The sequence below is a fragment of the Lutjanus erythropterus genome, chromosome 2 (genome assembly GCF_056507025.1).
Source record: "Lutjanus erythropterus isolate fLutEry1 chromosome 2, fLutEry1.hap2, whole genome shotgun sequence".
Classification (NCBI taxonomy): Eukaryota; Metazoa; Chordata; class Actinopteri; order Lutjaniformes; family Lutjanidae; genus Lutjanus; species Lutjanus erythropterus.
In genome coordinates this window covers 15,488,888-15,503,727 of record NC_139318.1, presented here as the reverse complement: position 1 = coordinate 15,503,727, position 14,840 = coordinate 15,488,888, and the positions used below count along the sequence as shown (strand labels likewise).

The 14,840-nt window shown below is 37.5% G+C and overlaps 1 protein-coding gene across 1 annotated transcript in view; it reads left to right on the top strand.

The window, feature by feature from the left end:
* The first annotated feature begins 2,959 nt into the window (after window positions 1-2,959).
* Window positions 2,960-14,840, top strand: part of atxn7 (ataxin 7) — a 44,462-nt gene continuing 32,581 nt past the window's right edge. Inside the window, exons 1-2 of the mRNA XM_084729474.1 lie at window positions 2,960-3,229; window positions 10,473-10,573. The gene's annotated coding sequence lies outside the window, so the exon portion shown is untranslated. The remainder of the gene's footprint in view (window positions 3,230-10,472; window positions 10,574-14,840) is intronic.

Sequence of the window (14,840 nt, the reverse complement as noted above, 5' to 3'; positions counted from 1 at the left end):
CTCTTTCACAGCAACGGAAACAAGGTAGATGCTACTTTAGATGTCATTGAAATCAGCAGGGTTATACAAGACACTTAGACAGATACTTTTGATTATGATTATATCCCAGTCCTCAGAGCTGTGTTTTTTTCTACTTTCCCCTCAATTTCATTTAATCGTGAGCTAAGACCGTGCAGTCCACAGCAACATCTTTAAAAACTGTTAAGATAATTTACTGAATCTCCCTCTTGTGGTTCTCACACATTTACCTCAGTCTACCTGAGTCCTTCTAGCTTCTGATTGGTTAGTTCAGTCACATGTGTCATAACCAGGAAGTGTTGTTGTTGTGAAACTGTGTGTGGAGATCAATAAGTGAACGTTATCAGTCTTCATCCTGCTGTTTTTTTTTAAATAAGCACACACATAAAACCCTCACACTGGTGAAGCATGTATTTTTATATTGCCTGAAATAAAGAAACACACTCTTTAAAACTACAGTTTAAACGTACAAAATGAGGAATAATGAAGTCTGTCTTTATACATGTGGGTGCACTCCACAGCCCCAGTGACATTTGGGAAACCTACAAAAGTAAAAGGAATTATCCTGCATTAGTCACCTCTAACAATAACACTCAAAAATATTTCACACAGTAATGTGAGGGTTTCATGTGTGCTGGTTGGATTAGTCTTATTAAGAAGAAACAGGATGATGACAACAAATAACTTATTTTCTGTTCTCCACACTTGAGCAGCTTCACAACAACAAAATTTCCTAGTTACAATTCAACTAACCAATCAGAGGCCAAAAGGATTTAAGTAGACCGAGATAAATGCATGAGAACCACACAAGGCAGATTCAGCACATTATTTTAACTGCTACTGTGAACATAAAATTGTAAATAGATAATTCTTAACATTGTAAATTTATTTTTTGCAAATTAACTCCAATTTATAACTTAACTTCTGAACTTGAATCACATACAATTAAATGAAATTGAGGGGAAAGCGAAAAAATAAAGATTAAAGTCTTGGATTGGAAAATGATTCTAATGTAAGTTATTTGCATAAATCAAAAATAGCACCTACACTGTGTGAGAGGCTATGAAAGAGAGGAGGTCTGAAAGATTCTGAGCCAGGCCTCCATTTCGGAGATGACAGTGATATTTGGGAGCGCTAGAAAAGTTAAGTCAAACGGGTTAGCTTCCATTTGTCTCTACCATTAACACTGAAAAAACATTTCATATAATCAATTGATTAATTAATTAATTCTTAAATGTACCTGTGACTCAATAAAACGCCTCTCTGATGGAGCAGCTAGGTCTGTGGCCAAAGAAGGATCACACTGTCACACTGGAGCCAGTAGTGAACAGATCCTTCACACATCTCCCTCTGACACTGCAGCACAAGGTTTGGTCTGATGAACTGGCTTTAGGATTTACGAGTCCTCAGCCACAACTTTTGCTCAACTATGAAGGGAACTGCCCCAACAACCACAGTAAGTCAAAGACAAAGAAAGACAGAAAAGTTCTTGTCTAACCTTACAGTGTGAGAATTTGTGCAATCAATCAGCAAATCAACATGATTCGTATCAAACTATGTAACGTGGATTGTTTGGGTGTGGTAGACTGCAGATGGAATTAACCTGTGTCAGTGACTGTGAATGCTATTAGCATGTGTGGCTGCGGTCATCACAACACTTAGCACAGTTTTTTTGAAGCCACCACTTGTTGCGATTACATTTTATATCCAAAAGGTCAAAGGTCAACTTCACTGTTGTTCAATTGACAGTTGACTTGTCACTCTCATTAAAGGGCCGCTAGGGGCCACACGTAATCAACAAGTGCCTCAGTTTGAAATGTGTGTGTAAATACGTAGTTAAAAGCAAGTATATTCCTGGCCATAGAGACAGTGTATTTGGGGGTCATGTCAATGCTGAAAGAACAATTTAGCAGTTGTGGTGGCATTGCAGTAGGTGCCTCACCATGTCGCCTGGCAGGGATCTGCACTGCAAGCTGTGCAGGTGGCCACAACCATGCCACCTGTACTCACCACTAATATAGGAGCCCCACATGGTTATGTACTGAGCCATTTCCTATAGTACACTGACTGCACCAGTCTGTCACCCATCACCACTTACCTCAAATACTCAGATGACACAGCCATCCTCACCCTACTCACAGATAACCACTCTGGAGTATCACAACACAATCACACACTTCACCCAGTGGTGTGAAGATAAAGAAGAAGATAGTGTGAAGATAAAACTGAAGAAATAATAATCAATCTCTCCTCACCACAGCAGCCCATTTTCATCAACAACCAAGCAGAGGAAATTGTGGACAGTTTCAGATACCTTGTCACACTGGACAATAAACTCAGCTTTGACCAACACACTAATGACATTCAAAAAAGGAGCCAAGACTTTCAGCCCTCCATAAGCTTAAAGGACTATATGTTGCCTCCCACCTCCTCCTAGCCCATCCTACTGTACCGCTCCACCTGCTTCTTTAAAATGTTATCTGTTAACAACCAGACTAAACTCATGCATAACCAATACTACTGCCAGAATAATAGTGCCATTGATGAAGGAGATGTTGGCTTTTTTGGCACATTTTTCCTTCTCTTTATATTGACAGCAGCTTCAAATAACAAATAGGCACACAGTATGATTCTAAACACATCTGACACTAAATCAAAGCAGCATATCAAAACAATCAAAACACTAAACAAAACTAAACCAAAAGAAATAAGAAAATTTTAAAAAATCAGATAGTCTGAAGATACTTTTATTCGTTTTTTAAGGATTGAGAGAACAAGTCATTTTTTAAAAAAACTATAATAAATGTTTAAAAAGTATAGGAAATATATCTATAATCAAAACACTATTACACAAATTACATACATCCTAACCAGCTACTGATATAGGCAAATTCTTTCCCCAGAAACTGTAACAATATTTACAGGCATAAAAAAAGATATTCCTGAGGAAAAATGTAGAAACATTACTATTGACATTAAATCTAGCTGGTTTTCACTCGTCGAACTAGTGTGCGTACGTCCTGGCGCAGTGACGTCTCTGTCCCAGAATGCAGTCTGGTAAACAGACATGGAAGCACCAGGTGAAGACCTCCACAGAGGCTGAGCACTGCACTCGCTCTTTCCCACCGTCTTCTGTCTCCTTCGCCCAGTGCATCCAGTTGATTTACATCTGCCTGGTGTCACGTTTGCGTCTCCAGCACCCGGAGCCTCGGTAAGAGTGAAGTTGTTGTCGATCCGTGACGACTGCTAATGACTTCTGCTGTGCTGTCAGCCTTCTGCCAGCTTCCTCGCTAACGCTAGTCATGGCTGGCTACAGGCTCCAGCTAGCAGGCTAATGTAGCCACCACTGCTCTCTAGTAACGGCTATAGTACCAGTCACAGACTCACACTGCATGGAGCCCGTTTTCACAACACAACTCCTCATAGGCTTAATGTCCTTTTTCATATGTCGTATTTAACATCAACGTTGACTTTGTCTTTTCTATTTTTAGAAAAATTGATAGTGTGCGTTAGTGTGGTCAGTGTCTAATAGAGGTGGGAACAACGTTAGCCAATAAAACTGCTGGCTCCTGATGGTCCCTGCTAGCTGCTGTTAGCTAGCTATGCTAACTGAGTTGTCCTGTCAAGTTGTGTTCCTACTTGTCAATGACAAGTGGGCCCTTTTCTAAAGAAACTGCATAATAGTGTCGTTTGCCACTCACGACTTTTGACACCCTGTCATCAAAGAGCCCAAAACACGTTTTATTTCAGCTAAAGTTACAAGTACTGCCATGTTTAAATTACATTGCGAGACAACAGACTGTAAAGAGTTACTGTGGTGTCAGACTCATTGTGTGTCATGGGCCACATACAGCTCAATTTGATCTCAAGTCAGCCGGGCTGGTAAAACCACTGCATAATAACCTTTAAATAACAACACCTCCGAACCTTCCCCCTTTAAGAGTAAAGAAACACATGTACATTTTGAAAATGTTAACAATTAAGGAACCATCAACAGATGATGAATTGACGTGTTAATAGAAATAAATGCAATTTCAACAATTAATCTGTTTTTCCACATTCAGTCAGTCTGCTGTCATCTGTATGGGCATTACAGATCACAGTAGACTACAAATACACAAAACATTTAAGTATTTTGGAACTGAATAACATAGTATTTGTGGGCGAACAGATACTGGATTTTTGCAGCCAACACCAATGTTAGGGAGTAAAATCATTCTGATATCAGATTATATTCTTTATGCAAAATATAATGTACAAAATATAGAATGAATACATAAACACACATCTTTTGCAGTGATCCCTACAGTAGTTAACTACAGTGGCCGGCAAGGGCAAACACATGGCATATACAAAAATAAATTACATACACAGAAACGCGCTGCGTATAAGAATACAAATACAAAAGGAAAACACTGCATATACAGAAACACGCTGCATATACGAAAACAAATCTAAAAGTAAAACAGTGTATATCCAGACATACAACGAAAGTACTCCAGGCCTCTAGGGGCAGTATGGAGCAGATGAAGGAGTGAGTGAGAAGAAGAAAGTTATGATTGGAGAAAAATTAGAATCGGGAGGGGCCACGTAAAAAGGTACATATTCTTTTTTTTTCTTTTTCTTTGCTTGCTTGCTTGTTTGTTTCTTTTTTGCTGTTTCATAATACTGTAAAAGATTAAGGCCAAATGTAAAAAAAAAGAAAGAAAGAAAGAAAAAAATAATACGTACCTTTTTATGTGGCCTCACCCAACTCCAACTTTACTCCAACCACAACTTTCTTCTTCACAATGACTTCCTCATCTGCTCCATACAATACGTTAGTTACGTTACTCTAGAGGCCTGGAGCACTTCCGTTGTATGAGTGGATATGCAGCGTTTTCCTTTTGCATTTGTTTTCGTATGTGCAGCATGTTTCCGTATTTTCAGCATTTTCCTTTTGCATTTGTTTTTCTGTATGCAGTGCGCTTCTGCATTTGCAGTGTGTTTCTGTATATGCAGCGCCTTTCTGTATATGCCGCACATTTGCCCTTGTTGGCCACCGTAGTTAACACGTGAGAAATGGTCTGTAGTCACTGGAGGCAGGATATTTTACAGATTAAGAATAAACTTTATTGTCTAAAATGATATCAGAGGACCAAAACAGTAAACTTTCACTGGTATTTTTAGTGAGTATAATACCTAGAAATTAAAAAATATAAATGGAGCAAACTATAATTGCATATATTTAACCCTATGTATATTAAACCTTAGTTAAGATAAAGGATCAAATATACACAGAATGCTACCTATAAAGCTAATAAATATAAACAGTCTGCTTTATATCTTATTTTTAAAGAAGTGTACAAAGAGAACTAGCACATATTGGACAACATATATGTCGATACTGATATAGCTGTGATAGGCCAATATTGGGCTGATAATATAGGCTGACTGATATAGCATTCAGGCTATAATAGTATTATACCTCTTTATGATTCCAGCAGCTTGTTAAGATGATGAAGTTCTTTAACTTTTTCATCCCACTCCTATATAGTATCGCAGGAATCACTAAACAACACCAGCTAAAGTAGAAGCTGAGGAAGAAAGTTACATTAAGTTACGTTACATTGCTTTCCAAACAATTTACAAGTAAAAAAAAATTGTCAGTACATGAACAGTAGATTTCCTCCGACATTGTTTTAAGGTGGAAGTCTGATACAGATTATTTTGCACTGGAGCTGCTGATAGATAGTATTTTGCACAATGATCAGTATCTTTCACAATGACCACAGTAAGTATTTATTGTATTTTCAGAGAACTGTTTTTTGGCCTGGAAGTAATGACTGCTCCTCAATTATTTACACTTTGCAAAGTCATCTAGTGAGCCAAAGTGGACCCTCTGGAGGACCAGTTCTGGCTGAATATTTGAAACCCCTGTTTTAAAAGAACAGTATTACAGTGTAAACATTCACTCTAATGCCATAGTCACTATGTAGAAATGTATCAGGGCTGGGTGAGAAATCAGTTTGATCTTTTGTTGACTTTCAGTAGAATTCTATTGTGATAAAATGATCATATCATATTCTGGTTGTACAAAGTTCAGTTGTTACTCCTTACAAGCAATTTCTCAAGGAGTTTTGTTTGATATGAGCAGTGAACAGCAAACCAGAGTTCATTACATTGAATATCAGTTGATTATTTTATGAATTTTGTGTACATAGCATTTGTCATATTATGGTATAAGATTGGAAAACTATCCTTAACAGTTCATAACTTTGTGACATTAATTTCAGTTACCTTGCCCACTTACTATAATTAAAGGAAAGGATACGCCAAACACGATCCAGCCATTGCCTTCATCTGGAAGACTACAGTACAGCCACTATTTTAACAAAAATTTTAAAAGCCCTGTTATGTGTGATTTTTGATACAGGCACCTGGTTGTAAAATAGGGCTACACAATATGGTAAAAAAAAAAATCATATTGCAATTATTTTGACAGATGTTGTAGATTAGTTTTTGTATTACAATTTTCATTTTCTCTGAAAACAAAAACTATTAAAATCATGATGATCTGACATTGAGTTGGTACCAAACAAACATCTTTTCTTACATCTAGGGAGCAAGATTTGTAGGTCAGGGCATCTCTGCAGCACTAAAGTACTTGATTATAATGCTGTTTTGTCAAATATTTTACCTCTATCAAAAAACTTCAGCTTCTGCGATTTGTCAATAATATTCTGATTAACTGCGCAGCCTATAAAATTATCAAATATTATTCTCATATAGTTATGGGTAATAAGTAGGAGTGTAACTTTCACTTTACGGACTTTAATGTGTTAGATATGAGTGCACCGGTTCAGACGGTCTGTATTGGTAAAAAGCTGAACATGAATCAGAAACAAATCAATGCAGCACTAGCGTATCGATACATCTCATAAGGACACGCATATGTTTCATTTTTGGCATCAGGGAGCTGCCGCTGTAACTTTACTCCGTTTTCTCTCCTCTTGCCTCTGCCTGCACCGCTCTCACTGGATTCCTGCTGCCATGCTCATACAAAACAAGCGCTCCTCCCTCCCTCTCCTGTGTCTCCTCTTCATTTCATCAAAACAGACTGCGCTGAAAACAGTGACAGAAGTGACACTGTACCGCGTCGCACACAAGTGTAGAATAAGTTTGGGTTTTATAAGACAGTTGAGAAACACTGCTGCAAATCATTTATGCAAAACGTTTCTGACAGTAGAGTACAGAGCCACGAGTCTGACCCACAGAGACGTCATGTTACTGTGAGAGCAGGTAACACAGTGCATCACTGTTCTCACACTAATCAAAAACACAGCACCCTTCATATGAAACAGAGCAGCAGGTCATATTACGGCAAAAATACTAATACTAAAAACAGTTTTAAGTTTGTTCACAGATTCTCATTTAGGCTACAGGATCTCATTAACATGAGACTCATAATAAGATGTTAACACCACTGTAATGTCTCCTCTCTGTCTCTCCTGTTACTATATTTAGTAAAACTATCAGGATGTCTTTTTGCAACTAATAGCACTCTACAAATGTAGTATTAATTGAATCAAAATGTAAAGATTCACACATTGCATTGTCTTGTATTGCATCATATCGTGACAGAGCTGAATCAAATCTAACCGAATCATTGGCCATTTAAAATTTTAAGATATATCATATTGTTAAACATGTATCGAGATACACACCCCTAGTTCTGAGTGAAAAGTAGACTTTTTCACACGTAGCTCCATAATTTGAAGTAGAATGCTGCATTATTAATGTTATTAGCTATGTCTGTGTTTGCCAAGATTAAGGTCCAGTCTGTAAGATTTAGGGGGAGGTACTGGCAGAATATGGCAGAAATCGAATAAAATAATAATTATGTTTTCATTTGTATATACTCATCTGAAACTGAAAGTGCTTGTTTTTGTTATCTTAGAATGAGCCCTTTATATCTACAGAGGCCATGGGTCAACTTCCTTGAAATCTGCTATGTTGCACCGCCATGTTTCTATAATAACCCAGAACAGAAAAATCACCCACTGGCTATAATTACTGCGCTCATGTAATTTTTCATGAGTTTCGCAGCCACTGTAGGTTCCCTTCATTTGCAGATTGCAACCTCACCGCTAGATGCCACTAAATCCTTCACGCTGGTCCTTTAAAATGTCTGCCATGGCACTGGTCTGTTGGTTTCCCTTTGGGTACACAATTTATTTTTGACCAGTGAGAAGGTAGAAGCAGACCTGAAGAGATTTTGTTAGAAGTGATTAATTAAGCAGTAGTACTCTTTAGTAAAAGTAGTGGAAATATCAGACCTTTCACCCAATTTTTGATGATTAAAGAAAAAAACATTTTAAGGATTTTGATCAATGCTACCTGAGCTTCTCTGAGAGAATACACACTCACTGGCCACTTCAATTAGGTACACCTTGCTAGTACCGGCTTAGACCCCCTTTTGCCTTCATAACTGCCTTAATTCTTTGTGGCATGGATTCAACAAGGTGCTGGAAACATTCCTCAGAGATTTTGGTTCATATTGACATGATGTCATCACACAGTTGCTGTAGATTTGTTGGCTGCACATCCATGATGTGAATCTCCTGTTCCACCACATCCCAAAGGTGCTCTATTGGATTGAGATCTGGTGACTGTGGAGGAGACTTGCACCGATTAATCGGCAATGCTTGGAATCAGGCCGGTTTTCACATGACTGGCCTTGACCGGCGACCAGCCGGTCAGCGTCACAAATCCGGTTCTGTGCCCGTCACTGTCACACACGTGTTCTGCACGATGGTCACGTCATGCGCGCAGCAGACAAACTGACCATGATATCAACACAGCGCTGATAACAGCTACACACACTCTGACACATGCTTGCTTGAAGCTGGTGTTAGCGACAGATTCCAAGAACAGGATAAAGAGAAGACAGACAGTCTACAACAAGACAGAGCAGCTGACAATGTCGCAGAACAGCCATAAACTCTCTAGCTCTTCAGGCTAATGATAGCAAGCTAGCAGCAGACTGCTGTTCACAGAGGGTTAAAATCTCACCTCCTGTTCTGGCTGAAGAATAAACAACCTGTGTTGATGTGTCTCCTCAAACATTTTCTCATCCAGACTCGTTTAACTTCTGTGTCTGTTTCTGTGTCACGGCAAAGTTTTACTGCAAACTGTTGCACCGCGTCAGTCTCCGGTTTGTTTACATGTGCTTCCACATTAGATCGCGTGAAATCGCGTCCCGCGAAATCCCGCGAGATTCCATGATCTCACAGATCATGTTCACCCAATTCATAATCTTAATATATAATTTGAATAAAACCTGGTTGGAATCTGGAGGACGTTGGAGAAAGTATTAAATTAATATTAAATAGTCAGTGTATTATTATGAACATATTTACAAGAAAAGTTGCAAAAATGTTTGTGAATGCTGTCAATTACAGTTTTTAGAAAGTTTGGAAATCAGAATCAGCCAAAAATCGGAATCGGTAGGTCACACCCCTCAAAAATCGGAAATTGGAATACAGTGAACTCACTGTCATGTTCAAGAAACCAGTTTGAGATGATCTGAGCTTTGTGACATGGTGTGTTGTCGTCTTGAAAGTAGCCATCAGAAGATGAGTACACTGTGGTTATAAAGGGATGGACATGGTCAGAAACAATACACAGATAGACTGTGGTGTTTAAACAATGCTCAACTGGTACTAAGGGGCCCAAAGTGTGCCAAGAAAATATCCCCCACACCATTACACAACCAGCCTAAACCGTTAATACAAGGCATCAATGCTTTCATATTGTTTACACCAAATTCTGACCCTACCATCTGAATGTTGCAGCAGAAATCGAGGCTCATGAGACCAGGCAATGTTTTTGCAATCCTCTATTGTCCAATTTTGGTGAGCCCATGCGAATTGCATCCTCAGTTTCCTGTTCTTAGCTGACAAGAGTGACATCCTTTGTGGTCCTCTGCTGCTGTAGCCCGTCTGCTTCAAGGTTTGACGTGTTGTATCTTCAGACATGGTCTTCTGCATACCTTGGTTGTAATCAGTGGTTACAGCAAAATCAGTTGACAAACAAGTGTTGAAGTAATTTGCAAATTTAAGTATGTTGTTGTAATTCATACACAACAGTTATTGTTGCATGGCTTTCAGTTTCGTTTAGTTATTTATGAATATCCAGTTAGTATATGCATCAGTTAAGACAACAAAAACAGTGATAACAGGGCATGGTCTCAGTATTTAAAAGGGATTACTGTGGGGCTGGAGAGGCTGGTTATGGCTAGTGCTTAAAAAACTCCATGACAGGGCTCAGAGAGGACAGTGTCAGATATTGTCTTATAATTCCATATTCACTGATTAACTCTATCAAGAAATAGCAAAACAAAGAAGCTGATACTGACTTGTCTTTTCTCAATGCTTGTCTATGTGTGTGTGGGCTTGTGTGTGTGTCTCCAGACTTCCTCTCCATTGTGTGTGTGGCAGCCAGCGATCACCGAAACTGATGAGGATCGGCTGATTAAGTTAAAAATAAGTTCCTTTTTTCTTATTTTGCCAAGGTAAGATCTCACAACTACTCATTACACTATACTCTGTCTATCAAACTGTACAATAATTATATAAAGGCTAAAAACTGAAAGTGAAAGAGCCAACATCCATTGTATTGTATTGTTAAGAAGCAAAATGGTTCTAGGATCCCAAGTTCCCAGAATTTACTGACTTCCTGTGCATAGTGTCTCTCTGTCTGACATACTCATTATGAAAAACAATTAATAATAAGGGATCCTGCATATTTAAAGAGCAATTTAAAAATAAATCAGAATAAATAGCACTTTATATTTTTATTATTTATTATCAGATTTTATATGTTTTTTTTCACTCAACAAACGCAGTATGAAATTACAAGGTATTGTACAGGGGTCTTATTTTTCTGGTTATTAAATACTCATATACCAGACACAGAAATGCCTTGTGTGGAAAGGTCACAAACTTGTGTTTGATTTTTGCTGGCAATGTAATATTTAATCACACCTGAGAAATATTTTTAAAAAGCTATTTTTGCAGTCCATTTCAAACCAACTGGTAACAGTCCCTGTCTAAAATCGGATTATTGAGGAAGTCCTGTACTTTTTATCTGTTAAAAATTAAGAGTTTGGGATGGTGTTTAAAAAACAATGGCACCAAAAGTCACTGCTTCTCATCAAGATGGACTAATATTCAGGCATCAGTATTTCATAACTTAAATGGTTTGCTGGTGTAGGTTATTTATGGACTGTTGATGAAACCCTTCCAAAAACCCAAAATATGTCATCCATGGACTCTTATAATTTGTGGCAGTGGCTAAATCGGTTAGTTACACATTACAGTGAAAAAAGGTTTGCACTGCGTACCTCCTGAAAAATACTGTTAATATTTTGTGTCATTGTGGGAACCATTTGTCAAATGATTAATATGTTGCACTGTTGTGCACACCACTGATTTGACCTAAAAGAGTCAATCAAATTCATTTGGAGTTGCCTGTGCTGACCCAACCTTTGCTGAATATAATGCAAACTTTTGCTTAATATTTTTCTAAAGAAATAACAAGGCACTAAAAGTTTAAGTCAACATAACTTTTCACGTGTTATCAGCTGGAGACTGTAGAGACAGCATGTTAATCCAGGTATTTTACTTGAAAGTGTTAGTTAACCTCACAAACTGCAAGATAAACAAACACACTCATAAAACTTCTGAATGATAGAAAAAAAGTCTTAAGGAATCATATGAAGAGAAAGTTTTTATATGATCCTCCCAAAAATCCTACAGCCATTTTGTGACAAAAAGGGGTGAACCTTACACAAACTACCACAGAAAATCTCACAAAGGTTTATTAAACAAATATATAAAATGTAAACAATCCTATGAGATCCAAGCAGTGTTTCAAAGGTGTTTCTTAACTTTTTGTTTTTTTGAGGAATACCTGGAATATGAAATGATTAAAAGCTTTTAGATATTTCATGAGAACAAACTCAGCCTATTATTTGACCCACTTTACCCACTTACGCATCTAAGGGTTAAGAATTTCCTTAAGCAATTTTATACACAAGGTTGTGATTTAATGTCATTATTATGTAGTCAGGTGTTATAAGCATCACTGAAGTGCTAATAATGATGTTAAAGCATATCATCGAGTATGATATTATGATTATACAAAAGGCTATCAATAAAATGAAATACATAATCAAAATGTTTTCATTTTGTGGGGCAATTTGCTCTCAAAATAAAAACAGAACTTTTTGTTAGTGTTATCTCCGTTTCCCTGAAAATACAAGGGGTCTGATTTAATAACTGGGGAAAAAAAAAAATCAATCACGTCATTGGAAACCTTATGTAGTGAAACCTAGTTTAATACTCCAGCAAGTAGGCCGACCCTTAGTAACAGCCCAGCAGCAGAGGTGATTTCTAGTCCCTGTTGAGCCAGTCAGCCAATTTGAGCTAAGTGAATGCTTTCTAGAGATTGTGAGATTTCCCAACTGGAGTAAAAACCACACATACAAACATAAAACTGCTCTGTTATGTCAATCTTACGGTAACAACTCAACATATATCTTTAAGCTTGTAGCGAAGTGTCACAGACTTATTGGGTCACAGCTGATGGAGGATAATGAACAGAGTTTCTGTGTGATTCAAACATTTCCAAGAACTGTAGAGTGTTGTGAAGACCATATTTATTGGCATTTAATCTATCGAAAGCAACACTTTAGCTGCGGTCACAAAACTGTTTGCTCTTCTGCTTGTCGTACACAAGGGAGGCCGCACCTGTATTATGGGGGCAGTCTGCAGCAATCTTAACAGCACCAAGAATTATAGTCATAAAAGAAAGTTATTTTAATTATTTTATAAATGTTACTTGAACATTTGCAAGAAATATTCTAACAGGAGGTCAAATAGGCCCACTGTGGTGTGTGATTTATTTTTGTGAATAAAAACATTTCAAAAACATCCCTTCTCCGAGAAAAGTAATATCTTAAGTGATGAGCAAGGCGTGCTGTCATTGATTGATTGATTGATTGGTTGATTTGGGCACATTCTAAATGTCAAGTTAACCAATCAGATATCTTGGTCGGAACTAATTATATATATACAATTTTGAACATTAACTGTACTCCATCCAACTCAGTGTCTCATGGAAAACAGTTTCAGGTTGATTGTGGGCAACACTTCTGTGTGGACATGCAATTTTTCAACATCAGCAGCCATGGGAAATTGTGGCATCACCAATTTCAATATTTTTCAATACTTTCTCCCTCTTGGGTTTCTTAAGACTTTTGATGTGTTATAAATGACATATTTATGAGTCTAGAACAGTTGAAACAGTTTCTATTGCAATTTGTGTGCCATTATGTCTTATAATGCCTGTACTATCTAGCCTTTTATGTTAGGTGTTGTAGATATCCTTATGTAATATTAAAATAGTAAAGTGCTAATTTTTTACTATTTGCTCCAGTAAATGATCCAAATTCAAGCTTCAATCCATGTCTTAAGAAACATATGAGTGGTGTCAAAGATAATCATATCTTCTGGAAGACTTTGATGCAATGGATCGATGTGTGAGGTGTATGCATGCAGTAAACAAAGACTAAAGGAATTTTTTTTTACGAGACACTGGCAACACCTTGAGGACAAGCTTCTTAATTTGTATTTCTAAATTTAGTGTTGCTCTGAAGACAAAGCCAAGTTTCTGAACTGTACACTTGAAACTAGTGACAGAGGGCTGAGGTCATTTTTGCTCAAGGATCTTCATGATACATGGCAAACAGGAATACATTAATTTTTCTGCCATTTATTAGGAGATTTATTTCAGATATTCTCCATTTGATATTAGAAATAAAAACAGCACAGAAGGCTGCTTAAACTGTCCTCGTCTTTCTGTCAAACTGACAGATGGTTGTGTCTTAAGAATTTCTGGTGATTTGCGATGGAAAAGAAAAATTGTTACATAGACTCAACCACTACATTATTTATCTAAGTAAGACAGACAGCACGAGATGAAGGCTAGAAAAGTTTATGTCATTTGTAAGTCGGGTCAGCCAGTGTGTTACTTCGTCTGTTTACAAGTATCAGTAGCCTCTATACTTAATCGTCTCTGTGGCAAGACACATACAGAACTCCTATTTCTTGTGTTTTTACTTGTTAGTGGAATTTGTGCATCACTGGGGTAAATCACTAACATTGTCAAAACATGTCATTATGAAAGTGAAAGTAAAGATACTTTGTCTCTGGATAACTGTCTTTACATGTTTGAAAGTTAAAGAACCACAGGGGAATCTATTCTAGTCAGCCATAAGTCTCATTAAGTGTTATATTATTCTTTTATAGATTTTGCTGAATTATTGTCAAGACATGACAGGAAAAATCTTTTACATTTCTGTCATTGCAAGGTCATTTAAAAATGAGAAGTCCCTTCAAGGCTGATGTAGATTCTAAATGTTTACTTTTATATTTAGGGTTCTAACCCCGAAGGGGTAGAACCCTTCTAAGATTGTACCGGTTTATTATTATTTTTTGTTGTCTGCCGCTTGAGCTAAAATTCCCGTGAGCTGGAATGAGCCAGAAACCTGAAAATTGGCCCAATGATTGGAAATGATGTGCATCAACTTTTATTAAAATATGAGCCCAGTCGGCCACATGGTGGCGCTGTAATTAAGGCTTAAAAATGACTTTTTGGGGAGGCCACGCCCCTCACACCATAAGTCTGATTGACTTGAAATTTGACACACAGGTCCAGCTCAATGTCCTCTAAAAAAAAGCCTCTAGGACCATGAAGGTCCGTCATACTAGATTTTT